The sequence below is a fragment of the Magnolia sinica genome, chromosome 18, assembly GCF_029962835.1.
Source record: "Magnolia sinica isolate HGM2019 chromosome 18, MsV1, whole genome shotgun sequence".
NCBI lineage: Eukaryota > Viridiplantae > Streptophyta > Magnoliopsida > Magnoliales > Magnoliaceae > Magnolia > Magnolia sinica.
This window is the reverse complement of record NC_080590.1, coordinates 37,329,696-37,342,877: the sequence shown is the minus strand read 5'-3', so window position 1 is coordinate 37,342,877 and position 13,182 is coordinate 37,329,696. Positions and strand designations below refer to the sequence as shown.

At 36.6% G+C, this 13,182-nt stretch overlaps 1 long non-coding RNA gene across 1 annotated transcript; it reads left to right on the top strand.

The window, feature by feature from the left end:
- Nucleotides 1-8,026: 8,026 nt before the first annotated feature.
- On the top strand, nt 8,027-11,429 carry LOC131233015 (uncharacterized). Its single transcript, XR_009165025.1, has 3 exons — nt 8,027-8,399; nt 9,695-9,745; nt 11,244-11,429. It is a non-coding gene; the product is annotated as an uncharacterized LOC131233015 (long non-coding RNA).
- Nucleotides 11,430-13,182: the final 1,753 nt, after the last annotated feature.

The following is a 13,182-nucleotide window of genomic DNA, read 5'->3' as shown; positions in this document are numbered from 1 at the left end:
CTGTAGTGGTTCTTAGTTAGCCAATAGAAAATCAAAAAAGTCTCTACGAGAGCCACCAACATGGATCGAAATATGTTCCATCAACACGATTGAGTATGTATAGGATTATCACTAACGCGGGTGTGTACGTGATTAACCAATACGAGTGAGTACATGTAGGTTTTTGATGAACTTGTAAAACCATTATAAATGTTAAAAGTAAACCTATTGAAAATCTTCAAGATAGTGAAATTCGGTAAACTCGAGGAAAGTACGTCTGTCAAGAGTGAAATAGGCAAGTAGTCGAAGCACTATATATCCTTGTGTTTGTGATTGTTATTTGTGCACATTTCTATTCATGTTTATGAGTTTAATTGGTTGAATTAAATGAATGCTTGAATAGATTATATGCTAGCCATTTAATTAATTACACACACACATACAAGATATATATCTCACACATAGACTAGTGGCTCAACTTGTTGTATCATTTTTATTCTATGCAATTGCACTCATTTGGCTTCAAAGCCTAAGTGTTAATAGTTTTTAATTGGCATAAATTTTAAGTAATCTTATTCACCCTCCCCCCATAGGACCTAGTCGTAATTCTAATCTCTATTAAACTTCTATGTGTCGTGGTAAACAATCCACGAAATTTCAAATGTTAAATTTGACATATTAAATATATATATATATTCAAAGGATCAAAGGAGATTGAAAAGAGAGAGGAGTATATGCATTTGTCTTGCTAGTGAGTTGTCTCTTAAGTGTTAATGTTTGAAGTGATCAGGCTTCCGATAATGCCGATAATCATATTTATTTCCCCTCTTTTTGCCAACCATATTTATTTTATTGTATTTTCACTTTGGTTTTCATATTTTTAGTTTTTAGATATTTCTTCATTGGCCCTTAGTTTTTAGATATTTCTTCCTTGGCCCTTTGGGTTATGTGACTTATTACTCTTTTCCTTGACGCTTTTACACATTTTAATTTTGAGCTTATTGTCATATGATCTTCAATTAAATAACCAACATGCGATTTCTCAACCTCATTGTTAGCTTATAGAGCACTAAGTTTGAAGTTTTTTGTCATTAAATATTTAAGCATGTTTATGTTATTGCTTATGTCTTAAATCCATAAATAACAGGATCTGTCGATGCTATCGATAGAACACTTGATACCATTAGAAAAATTCATATTTTATCGCTAGAACGTTTTGATGTTTTCTCGATGCCATTGACAGATTGTTTATGATATTCCGCCATTATAGGTTTGATAAACTGATGATTTTACCGGAGGATATATCCACCACTAGGTCGATACTACCGTAGAAATATTTTTTAGAGATAGATATATCCACTGTTACATGTCGTCCATGCTCCTTATACCACAATATTCAATGGTGGAAAGGAAAGATCGTCATTGTATATTGATGACATATAGAGGCAAAAAGGTTAATCTATGGTGAAAGAGAATAATCGACGTTAAATGCTAATGACATATAGAGGTGGAACTTTTCACCCGAATTACCTTCTAATAGCGGCAGACAACTTATTTATCGCTATATATATACACAAACGGGTATAAAGTTGTAGATATGTGATTGTTTTTTATTTGCCACTAAACAGTATAGCAATGAATTTTCATATATTTGGCTAAAAATTCCATTGTTGTAGGTCATAGTGTTAGGACATTGTAAAAATATAATCTTTCAAAGTATTATGGCATGTAATTATGTGCATGACTTAGTATGCTCTCCAAGTTTGTGAGCCTTTAGGCACAAGTCAAATTATATATATAGGATTATCCATGCTCATTATTGCATAATCACACTAACTAGTAGGATATATTACGTCCAAGTGATGTCTACGGTATGTGCCTCTTAAGCTTTGTAATATCTAATTTGGTGCCATTTCAATAATATGCAATTGGGAAAGCATTCCCGCACACATATCCATAAGGACACTCCAGTCTAACCTTAAATTGTTTATTGTGGCATAGTCAAGTCTAAACCATGTGATAAAAAAATATATAATCACTTTATGTTCGTCCATCCTAAGCAAAATTTAGGCTAGTCAGGAGCACTACTAAAAAAAGGAGTAAATGATACGGATCATGTCAGTTTTTTGTTATGGATATAAACTTTAGTTAAAGTTACTATGGTTTTAATTTGTAACTAAAAAGTTAACACACTATGAATAATTAATAGTGTTGTAAGGAGCTCCATGAGGCTTAAAAAAATATATGTTTTCTCTAAGCCATCCATATATGTGGAAATATTACTTTAGAGCATGAAATCACAAGGCAACTGGATCGGAGGCTCAAGTGGATCACACGGTAGGAAATATGGATATTAAATCACATTTGTTTCTTATGGTGTGGTCCATTTAAGCCTTCAATATGGGATCATGAATTAAATTAATTTAATAAAATTATTAGTCGGAATGGATAAACTAAATAAATCAGGGTGGGCCCCACGGAGCCCCTGTCAGGACCGTCCACGATTGAGACGACGCCCAAATTTAGGTGCGCTCAAAACAGAGCCGCACTCGAAAAGGATTATTTCTCTCTCTCCCTGTTCCCTAATCTCTTCCTTCCCTAAGGGTCCGTTTGGCCGGTCGGATTGGAAGAGATTGGAAGTTAAATCACCGGATTGGCCTGGCCTGCCAAACAGAGTCGGTGATCTGATCCCAATCCCATGGATCTTAAGACAATCCACTGACAACACCATCATTACCTTTAAATCCCATCCAATCCGCCCTAATCCGTTCAAATTTGCCTGGGACATGTTTGGTTCGAGGGATTTGGAAGGGATGGGAAGGTTTAATCCCGGGATTGGCCCGGCGTGCCAAACAGACTGGATATAGCAATCCCATCGATCTCAAGACAATCCACTGACAACACCATCATTACCTGGAAATCCATGCCATCCACCCTAATACCATTCAATCCCTTCCAATCCAACCGGCCAAACGGGCCCTAATCCTCTCTCTCCCTCCCGATCTCTACTCCATCTCACTCATTCTCCTCCCTCTCTCTCCAATGCATCAGCCGTGAAGAAACACACGCCGTGAAGATCCTCTTCTATCTCTCTCCATTACAACAGTCGTGAAGCTCCTACCCAAAGAAACACACGCCGTGAAGCTCCTCTCCATAGGTTTGATATCTTCTTCTCTTTATCTGTCTTTCAGATTTGATACATTGTGGCTGTTTGATGAAATGACTTGCTATCTGTTTGTTGAAATGGCTGGATGAAATGGCATGCTATCTGTTTGATGAAATGGCATGCTATATGTCCCTGGACCCAGATCTGATCGGGTTATCGGGTCTTTGGATCCAGTTTTGGGTTTGATTAGGGTTAAATAAGGGCTTACATTGCAGGTCAGATTCGACGGATGGATTAAATTACATTTTTATAAGCATTATATTTGTATAATCTTGTGCCTTTCACAGCTTGGGTTAACCGGTTTACCAATTCTAGTGATGTTGCCATGGAAGTTGCTGGAAACATGGCATTACGAGTGAGGTGTTCTTGCTTTTATTGTTCGGTGCACTTATTATTTTCTATTTTTCTTAATTTTTTCTCTATCAGTTGATTAATGTTAGGCAGGTCATATTCTTGTAATGGAGCCGCTTGAGAATGTAGCAATCACCAAGCTGCCCCAAAATAGCATATCACAGAACTATATAATAACAAAATTTTATTTGATATATGGCCTAAAAACATATCTAGACTCAAAACAAGTCACTTGAATCAAGTCGGGTTGATTGAGTCATTGCTGAACCTACAAAGTGACTCGACTAGATAGCTGGCTAGTTCACTTTGCTGAGTTTTGAGTTGAGTCAATGAATTTTATAACCCTACTAAAAAGTATTGAGTTCTTTTGGGTTGCTTGGGCTTGATATTTTCCTTCAACCATATCCAGGAAACATTGTGGATGGAGGAAATGGAGATACAACAGATGACCATTACCATCGTTACTTGGTAAACATCTCCCTTCCTTTTCTATATGAGGGTTTCCTCATCAATTAAACTCAAGGTGTATTTTTCCATGTAGGAAGACATAGAGTTTGATGCATTCTCTTGGTGTAAATGCTTACTGTTTCTTGATTACCTGGGCAAGAATATTACCTCGTGAGTAAGAAAATTTTCACTTCATACTAGTATTAGATTTTTTTTAGAACATGCTATTAATTTTCTTAAACAATCTCAGGTGGAAGAACCAAGGAAGTCAATCCTACTGGAATCATGTTCTATAACAAGCTTATAGATGCTCTTATACTCAGAGGTATTATTACTCAAAAGGCTTCACAATCATGCACATTAGTCAATGCCTGAAAATTAATAGATAGCCAATGACGCAAGGCTCAAAAGGAAATTGCATGATGTGCTTAGGTTAGTTCACCCCTCATTTGTATATTACATATAAGAGCTTTGCTAGGTGCACACATGTGTGCAAGACAGCTCATGTACACACCACACATGTTGCCAGCATGGAACTATAGGTCTGAAATATAATCCCTCCATCAGAATGACACCGCTATCTTGATGCCATAGCCTAAGAATCAAGTTGATCTACTGGTCATGTGGCCACGAAGGTGAGTCATGCTTTCCAATTGATGTTGTGTTTCTATATGTTATGTATGGTGCCTTAGTGGTACAAAATTACTGAGAAGTCTCTTATCATTTACTGAACTGGTGAATTAATATGGTATTTTATGAATTGGAAGAAATTGATTGAAACAGAAAGCATGGTTTTTGTATCTGATGTCTGGAAACAATGTCGTATATCCCAGTATACAAGCAATCTTAGGGATGAGATTCTGCTACATTTTCTTTCTCGGGGTTTGCTAATTTTTCTATTACAATCTTATATCGGACAATATAGGAAATAGTGGCGGCAGGTGGGATGGACAGGCGTCGCAAGGATGGGCACTGATATTGAGTTTCACAATGAGGTATAAAAATCTATCTTTATTATTGAAATACAAAAAAATGAACATATGATGGTATTCTACATCTCTAACTCATAAATCTTTTCTCCATTGAAGTCAAGAATGTACGCCATCGATAGAGCAAAGCCTTGGAGTGCAGAGGTAAATTTCCCTTTTGTTGATTGGATGTGTTGGTCTTGTGTTCATCTATGCATTCTGCAACAAGGAATTAAAAGTCATCAGCATAAGCCCTCTATCACAATCCACGACTCGTAATCCCACTACCTAGGTAGCTCTCATATGGTGTGTTAATTCTGGTTTGGGGCTGAGCCAATATCAGGCGTTCGCCCAACTGAACATTAACCGGCCTCAAAGTCAAACTTTGATACAGACAGTTTAATAGTTGAAACTTTGATTTCAGACCAAAGCCCATCCATTTACATCTTAAGAAGGCATGTTCCAAGGCTCACTCATGCTTCGAAATAAAATTTTGCAAAACCTAGGCCTGGGATAATCTGGAGGGCTGTTACAAGCTTGAGCTCAGCCCGATGGTACTAGGATCAAACTTGATATAGCAGCCCAACTCCTAGCCTCCTGCAAACCCTACTATAGTTTGCTAGGGAGATTGTGGGTAGTTCTTGGAAAGCAAATAGGAAACAGGGCTGGAATTTCCAACTCCATGTGTTAGGAGAAACAATACCCGCCCTTCGCATATTTTTTTAAACTATGATTTAAATATAATGATGCTACAATCATGAATTAAATGGGTTTCTCTCTTTCTTATGTTTTGATTCTTCTTTATGTGAAGTTTACTCTGGTTATGATGTGGTTTTATTCTACAAAAGGTATTGTTTGCATATGGTGTTTGGTATTTATGAAATGATGAGATATAAGATTGAAATTTTGTGAATTGTAGGAACCCAAGTTATTTTTCTGATGAGATACTCCATTTTGCATTTAAGGTTTTATTTGATTTCTTAAAGAAATGGATTTTTTTCATCCCAAATCACCCACGGTATTGTTTCAAGTAGGACGTGAAGTTCCACAGATGGTGTTGTATTTTTTCGACTCCAAAATTATTTTTTCCTGCACTGTTTGGACATTCCAAATTGTATTTTTGTTACACCATCTGGATATTTCGAAATTGCACTTCTTCTAAAAATCCATTACACTAGCTTTGGTTTCCCTCTAAAGCCTAAATAGCATTTGTCTTTAGTATCACCATCCAACCGATAAGGAAGTTATTACAGATTCAACAACTTTCAATTTTTGTTTGCTTTCTTATTTTTCATTTGTTGCTAATGCAGATGTGTTCAGATATTGGGCTTGAAGGAGATGAGTTTGATTTTGAGTTCTTGGGAAACAGAACAGGGCAGTCGTATACAATACAAGCCAATCTATACAAATCAGGAGTTGGAGGCAAGGAAATGAGACGTGTTCTGTGGTTTGATCCAACTGAGGACTTCCACACCTATTCCATTCTTTGGAACAACCACCAAATAATGTAAGTACAAACATTTTTTTTTTCAAGGTTGCTAGAAATGCCCATGTTCAGTGATAGGGCCCACCCATATGTTGGGGCCCTATTGTAAGTCCGTCCAATTCGGGTCTATATGCTTTAATGCAGATCCATTATGCCAGTGGAAATTGTCTATATCAGAAGTGAATTAGACAACTCCCTACTTGTAATTTGAGCAGTGTGTGTGCTGCTTGTTGCAAATTGCTGAGCTTCCAAATGAGAAGCCAATGTACATGTACTCTAGCATATGGAATGCTGTCTGTGCTCCCTGTTGCTAGTACATTTTTTATTGTTATATTTGGTCTCTCACCATTGAAAATAATAGTAATAAGAGAACCATCTGTTAGTTTCATTCTCTCATAATTTTCATAATATTTCGTTTTAAGTTGCTAGATCTGTAGCATCATATAATATCTGTAGCATCGTACAATGCATGGAGGCAGGTAAAATCATTTACTTAATAGCAGCCCTTTTAAAAATTTTCAGATTTCGCTTTTGCATGCAGTAATGGAGACATAATATACTCTCATGGTTTTATGTTATTTACCTTGCAAAACACCAAGGATGCTTATATAATTTATATTTGCTTACTTTCAGTGACTACTCATGCATAGATTACTCGTATAATTTAGCCGTTAAATGTTTTTTTTTTTTTGGTTATTATATGTTTCTCTTTGATGGACAAGACTTCTTGAATGCCTCTCTTCATGCATTGCACTTCCACTGGGATGTATCAGTGAAATCTTGATAATACTTACCTATTAGAAATAACATTCAATAACTTACAACCTTACATTCTTTGAAGCTGAATAGATTTAAACATTCACTATTTCCCCCATGTTTCCAAGCGGCTTATGAGAAAGTGTGGGTGGAAAATTCATTCTCTGGAAAAGTTCATCCAGAGGAGCATCCACCAAGAAATATTTGTGTCCTTGAATTGCTTGAAGTTGTGCAGGATCTGAGGGCTGGAGACAGAATATCACTTATCGAAAAGAATATCATTAGTATGTGTCCCTTTCTTCCATTTCTTTATGTGTTCCTTTTTCTTTCTTTTTTTTTTATATCAATGGAGAAGAACAGAGTGTGTGCCATGTTAGACCGAATGGCTTTTGGGAGATCAGTTAATGTCTGTTGCTGTTTCAGTCCTGTTTTGAACCTTAGACATATGTGGGACAGCATTTGATCCTCTATGTGCCGTGGCAACTGATTTCGAGCTGTAAATTCAGAAATAGCTTGAACAGTATCCCTCTATGAAGAAGAAAAAGAAAAAAAGAAAAGGCCAAGCAAAACAAAAGCAATACCAGTCAGTAGCAACATAGTAAGCAGAAACCTTCTGTATGCACAATAGCTAAAGAAGTTGAACTCAATTATGAAGTTAATGTCATGGCTCCTAATACTTCAGTTTTGACATGGACATTGAGTTTTCTAATCATCCAATGGAATGGAAAGTCCTATTTCTTTTTTCCTTTTGGGGTATAACTTCCCCATTTCATCGAAAAACATGGTATTGACTAAGTGAAAACTATGGGTTTATCGCTTCCCCCTCTTAGTCATACTTCCAGTGCTAGAGAGTCAGGTATGCAAAAAGTTTACATGTATACTAGCAAAGAAATTGTCCAACTGAATTTACCATAGAAGAAATACTGCATTGCATCTGTGGTACTTCCTGGCCTTGAAATTGATTTTGCAAGGTATATTTGTTCCGTTTGGAAATTTTTGGTAGGGAAATCAGACAGACTTCAGTTACTTGTGTGGTCACATGAATTATATCCTTGTGCTGTCACTTTTCATGTTTTTCTATGTATACATGATTGGACCTCTAGGTTTAAGGATGTTTTTTGCTGCTCTGCCATGTGTAGGATATCCAAACAAGGCAAAAGATGGGCCACACAATGAAGATCGCGTTCCTTGAAAATCAGTCCATTCAGAATATTCAGGGGAACCCCACTTAAAAACAGTTAAAACTGTGAGTTACTGCTACAGATTCTTCAACTCATGATATGTTTGCACTTCATTGTCCAATAGCGTGTTTGCATGTGTTATAACCACTTTCAATCCTCTTTAATATCTGGCTTGGTTAATGCATTCATTCAATGTTCACGTGATTAGTAGAGAATGTTGGTATGGTTTTGTTGAAAGTTACTTCTTTTACTCATAATGCAAAATACTTCAGCTTATTTGGTGCTTTCAAGCTTGATGTAATGTAAAATGATTGTTAAAGTTCTTGATACAAGACCATTTGCTGTTTTGGTATATTGCCTAGTTTATGAAAAACTTCCATTTTCAGGTCTTAGAATCAGCTTTCAACCGTAAACTTGTGGAAACATTCTCTATGAGATATACAAGCACTAAAGAGGCAACATATGATCCCACTATGACTTCAGACTGGTTTGGCACCCAAGAATCCAATAACTGTTTGCATTCCAAACAGAGTGGATCAAACGTCATCAGATAGCTTGATCAGTTTAGGTTCCAAGACATGGCTAAAGGGTTCAGGTTGTACCAGTTGTTGGAATTTGAACTATGGTGTGATGATTTCATCTATATCAGCAGTCATCCATGCAGCAAGCAATTGAATGTTCCCACTGCTTCAAGCATGTCAAGATTACACTGAGCATGATCATGCAGGCCGATACAGGGAGGAGTTTTATAAGTATCTTAATCTCTTCTACTTGGGTTACTGTGCAAAGTTGCCAGGGACTTGGATTGGCACCATCTTCTTTGAGTTGTAGGGATGCCTTGTCCAAACACCTATAAACCAGAAAAGGCAAAAGTTTACCTAAAACTGTTACATGTGGGAGCATTCAAGATGTAAATTCATTAGAGCAATCAGATATGAGCTACAACATTACACATTTCTAACCATTTCATGTGTTGTGGCAACTCATCCACAGTACATGAGCCCTCGGTGTAAGTTGATACAGATAGGCCAAACCATGGGGTCCATTGTGGATGGGGTATATCCCAAAAACCATACCAATCAGACATATCTTAACCATCTGATATTGGCCATTGAGATTTCACCAGTGACATTTTTGTTTTAGCAGTCCATTTGATTGCCATCAATTGGATGGTCAGGAGTCAGGACCACCCATTGAGTTGTTTGCAGCTTCATATAGCATATCAGATCTTGTCATTTCTCAATTTAGTTCTAAAAAATCATTTTCTCTGTTTTAAGTATGCTCATTTTGAAAATAACTCTGTTTGTTGAAAGGTGTAACTAGATTTTGTCTTTATAAACGTTCTTTTTTGTTTCTGCAGTCTGCTATGAAACACTGTGTTATGATATATCAGTAAGATTGTCATAAAAAGGTAAAATTTGTCCAGCTCTTTATCTTCTGTGTTCTTCTCATAAAAAAGGTAAATTTTGAAATTATATGTCACTTTGAACATATTGTGTGGATTTATGGCACTATCTCTTTGATGCGCTACAGTGCTTTGGTTGTTTGAACTTTGGCGCGTGCAAACCCCACCTAGTTGTAGCTCTTTCTGAACTCCTGTGTCAAAGTTATGATTTCAAAGCCACTTGATTTCAAATCCACATTGCCAAACCAGCCTTTATAGTTTGGATTAGGAGAATACTTTGGAAATGAATTCTGACTACATGGAAATTGAGTTAGCCACTGTTAGTGAAAAAAACAGCTGTGAATTTGATTTTCATTTCCAAGGATTTTCTCAAAAAAGGCAGTAGTAAAACTCTGTTTTAAACCCAATCATCATCACAATAGTCACTCACATTCAAGTTGTCTGTTGCAGTTTTGGTAATGCTGCTGAAACTTTCTATAGAATGGTGCTGGAAGCTCTCTGGCTCCATATCCAGATACCCTGGATTCAAAAGAATTGAGAAATAGAGAAATCTTTGTAATATTTTCTGACCTAATAAATTTAAAACTCTGCTGATCGATGACTGTAATCATCATTGATTTACATTTATATTGGTGCACTGATCCAAGAACATCAGTATGTTTTTCCTATGCTTTTGTGTGCATAAAGTTTTGTTTCTTTCCAGCATTGATGTTAAAATTTGATTTTGTAATGTTTAGGAGTTTGTAAGTGAGAAAATTAAGGATGAGGTATTGGTAGAAGATCAGAAAGATGCCTTCAAGGTATTTCTATGCGATTTAGGAGTGTGTTCCTTCTGTTCCTTCCATGTCTTATTACCAACTATAGAAAACATAATCTATTTCTGCAAGATTTCATCAAAGAAAAGGTCATGGAAGCAAAGAAAGCACAGCGGGAGGTATTTAAACTACAACACAACTTTTAGTTTTGATTGGACAATTTACGGAACTGTTCACATTCCTAAGTTTTGAATACCAATATGGTTCCTGCCCATAGGCAAGGGAAGCTCGCAAAAAGGCTGTTGAAGAAATGGTGAGGAAACGAAAGCTGCATATGAGAACATGAGGTTTTACAAGTTCTATCCAGTGTAGACACCGGATGCACCTGACATCCCAAGTGAAGGTGAGGCTTCATTACTACTGTTGTATATCCTAAACTCTGAGGGAAGGTTAAATCATGTGATTGATTCTCTCTTGTTCCTGGTGACCAAAGACTCGAGTTCCATGTTAGTTAAAAGTAGCCCTGCCATGGCTATGCGAGAGTAGGTTCTCGAATCTGATGCCCCCATACATGGCATGTGCAAACAAGATCTAGGACATTGATTGGGTGGGTCCTCTGTGTGTGTGTGTGTGTGTGTGTTGTGGCCTATAAGGCCTATCCAATCAACAGGCCACGTGCGCATCGAATATGTAATTCCTTCTACCTGTCATTTTTTTGGTATATGTTGTCCATTTGATGGTTGGACCAGCCTGATTTTCATATAGCGGCACATACATGGTGGACCAATTGACAGCGAAGGCCTTTTAAACATGCTAGATTGGAAAGTTTTATGAGAGGCTTGAGCAAAGTGAAGTATTGTTTATTTAGAAATGTGAATATAGGATGCATTGTATGATTTGATTGCTATTTGTAATAAATGCATCGTTTTTTTATTTTTCTTGATTACATTTTATGTACTATTCCTATCAACATTAATTGTGTTAGTTTAGATGACTTGTGCATCGAATATGTAATTCCTTCTACCTGTCATTTTTTTGGTATATGGTGTCCATTTGATGGTTGGACCAGCCTGATTTTCATATAGGAGCACATACATGGTGGACCAATTGACAGCGAAGGCCTTTTAAACATGCTAGATTGGAAAGTTTTATGAGAGGCTTGAGCAAAGTGAAATATTGTTTATTTAGAAATGTGAATATAGGATGCATTGTATGATTTGATTGTTATTTGTAATAAATGCATCATTTTTTTTCCTGATTGCATTTTATGTACTATTCCTATCAACATTAATTGTATTAGTTTAGATAACTTGATCAATCACAGCAGGTTCTTGCAATGGTAACCAACACCATGGTTACAATTTTTATTTTAAATTAGCTACGGATATTAGCCGTAGCTCTTGTTCTAAAAATCGTAGCTATTTCTAACTTAGCATATTGTTACGGATTTCGTTTATGTACATTTCGCTACAAAAAGTTAGCTACGGATTTCTATTGCTACGGATTTAACCGTAGCAATAGGTTTTTTAATTGAGCTACACCACCAATTCTACGGTTCTGCTACGGACTATAATCGTAGCAATAGCTTTTAGCTACGGTTTTTATTCGTAGCTTGTCCCCTTTTCTTGTAGTGGAGCAATACCACATTCACCATGCATTCCTCATAATGACCTCATATCTTCCATATTATGACCTTTTTATGTGATGGTCTACTCCAAGTCATGAAGGGATTATCACATTTTATATCTTTACTAGATCATATGACCAACTCATCTAAAGTATAAGGGCAGCTATGGTGCCTTCAATAAGTATTTGACCATGATTTTAACAATCATTACTATAGTTTTATCGATACAAGGCATATGATAGCTAAGATATTTCATATCTTGTAAAAAGGCCATGTGGTATCTACCATCGCAATCGAGAGTGATCACGAAATCATCTATACCATACGATAAACTATATCACATATATAAGAGATAATAGGCCCATACATCCAAAACTAATTAGGAAACACTGTGCAACTTGAATCTCGTTAGGGTTGACAATGGGCTGGGCTGGGCTAGCCCGCCTAAGGTGAAGCTTGGGTTAGAGCATCAGGCACAAGGTGATGCAGACATCAGTGATGCACCCTTTAGAGTGTACCAGAGGAGGAGGTGTCGCCGACAAAGTACTGGAGCGGAGGAGTTGATGTGGATGGACGTTGGGTCCATCAGACTCATTTTCTGACATGCTACGAGTGCAGGAGTGACATGATGGGTCGAATTTCACACCCTACCACATGAGTGTTTTAGTTTAGGCGTTTTTATTTTTTTTTTCTTATTTCAGGGGCTTTATTACACTTTCTTTATTTTTTCGTCTTTTTTGTTATTTTTCTTATTTTCAAGGACTTTAGTGCACTTTTATTTTTTTCATGGCTTATATATACGTTGTGAAAAACTCTATTTTCATAGTTATTAAATGAATATAAATTCATTTATTTCCTTCCTCTTTATTTAAGAAATTAGGATTTCAGGATTGGCCCTTGGTGTTGAGGATTTCACCTCGATTTCAGGTTTCCTTCTTTTTAGATCTTCGAAGTACATGAAAAGGTAAGAATCATCCTCTTTTCTTTTGACGACAAAAAGGACCTATACTTTCTTTATCTCAAACCCTTCATTATTCACCCATTTCTAGTTTGAACGGAAA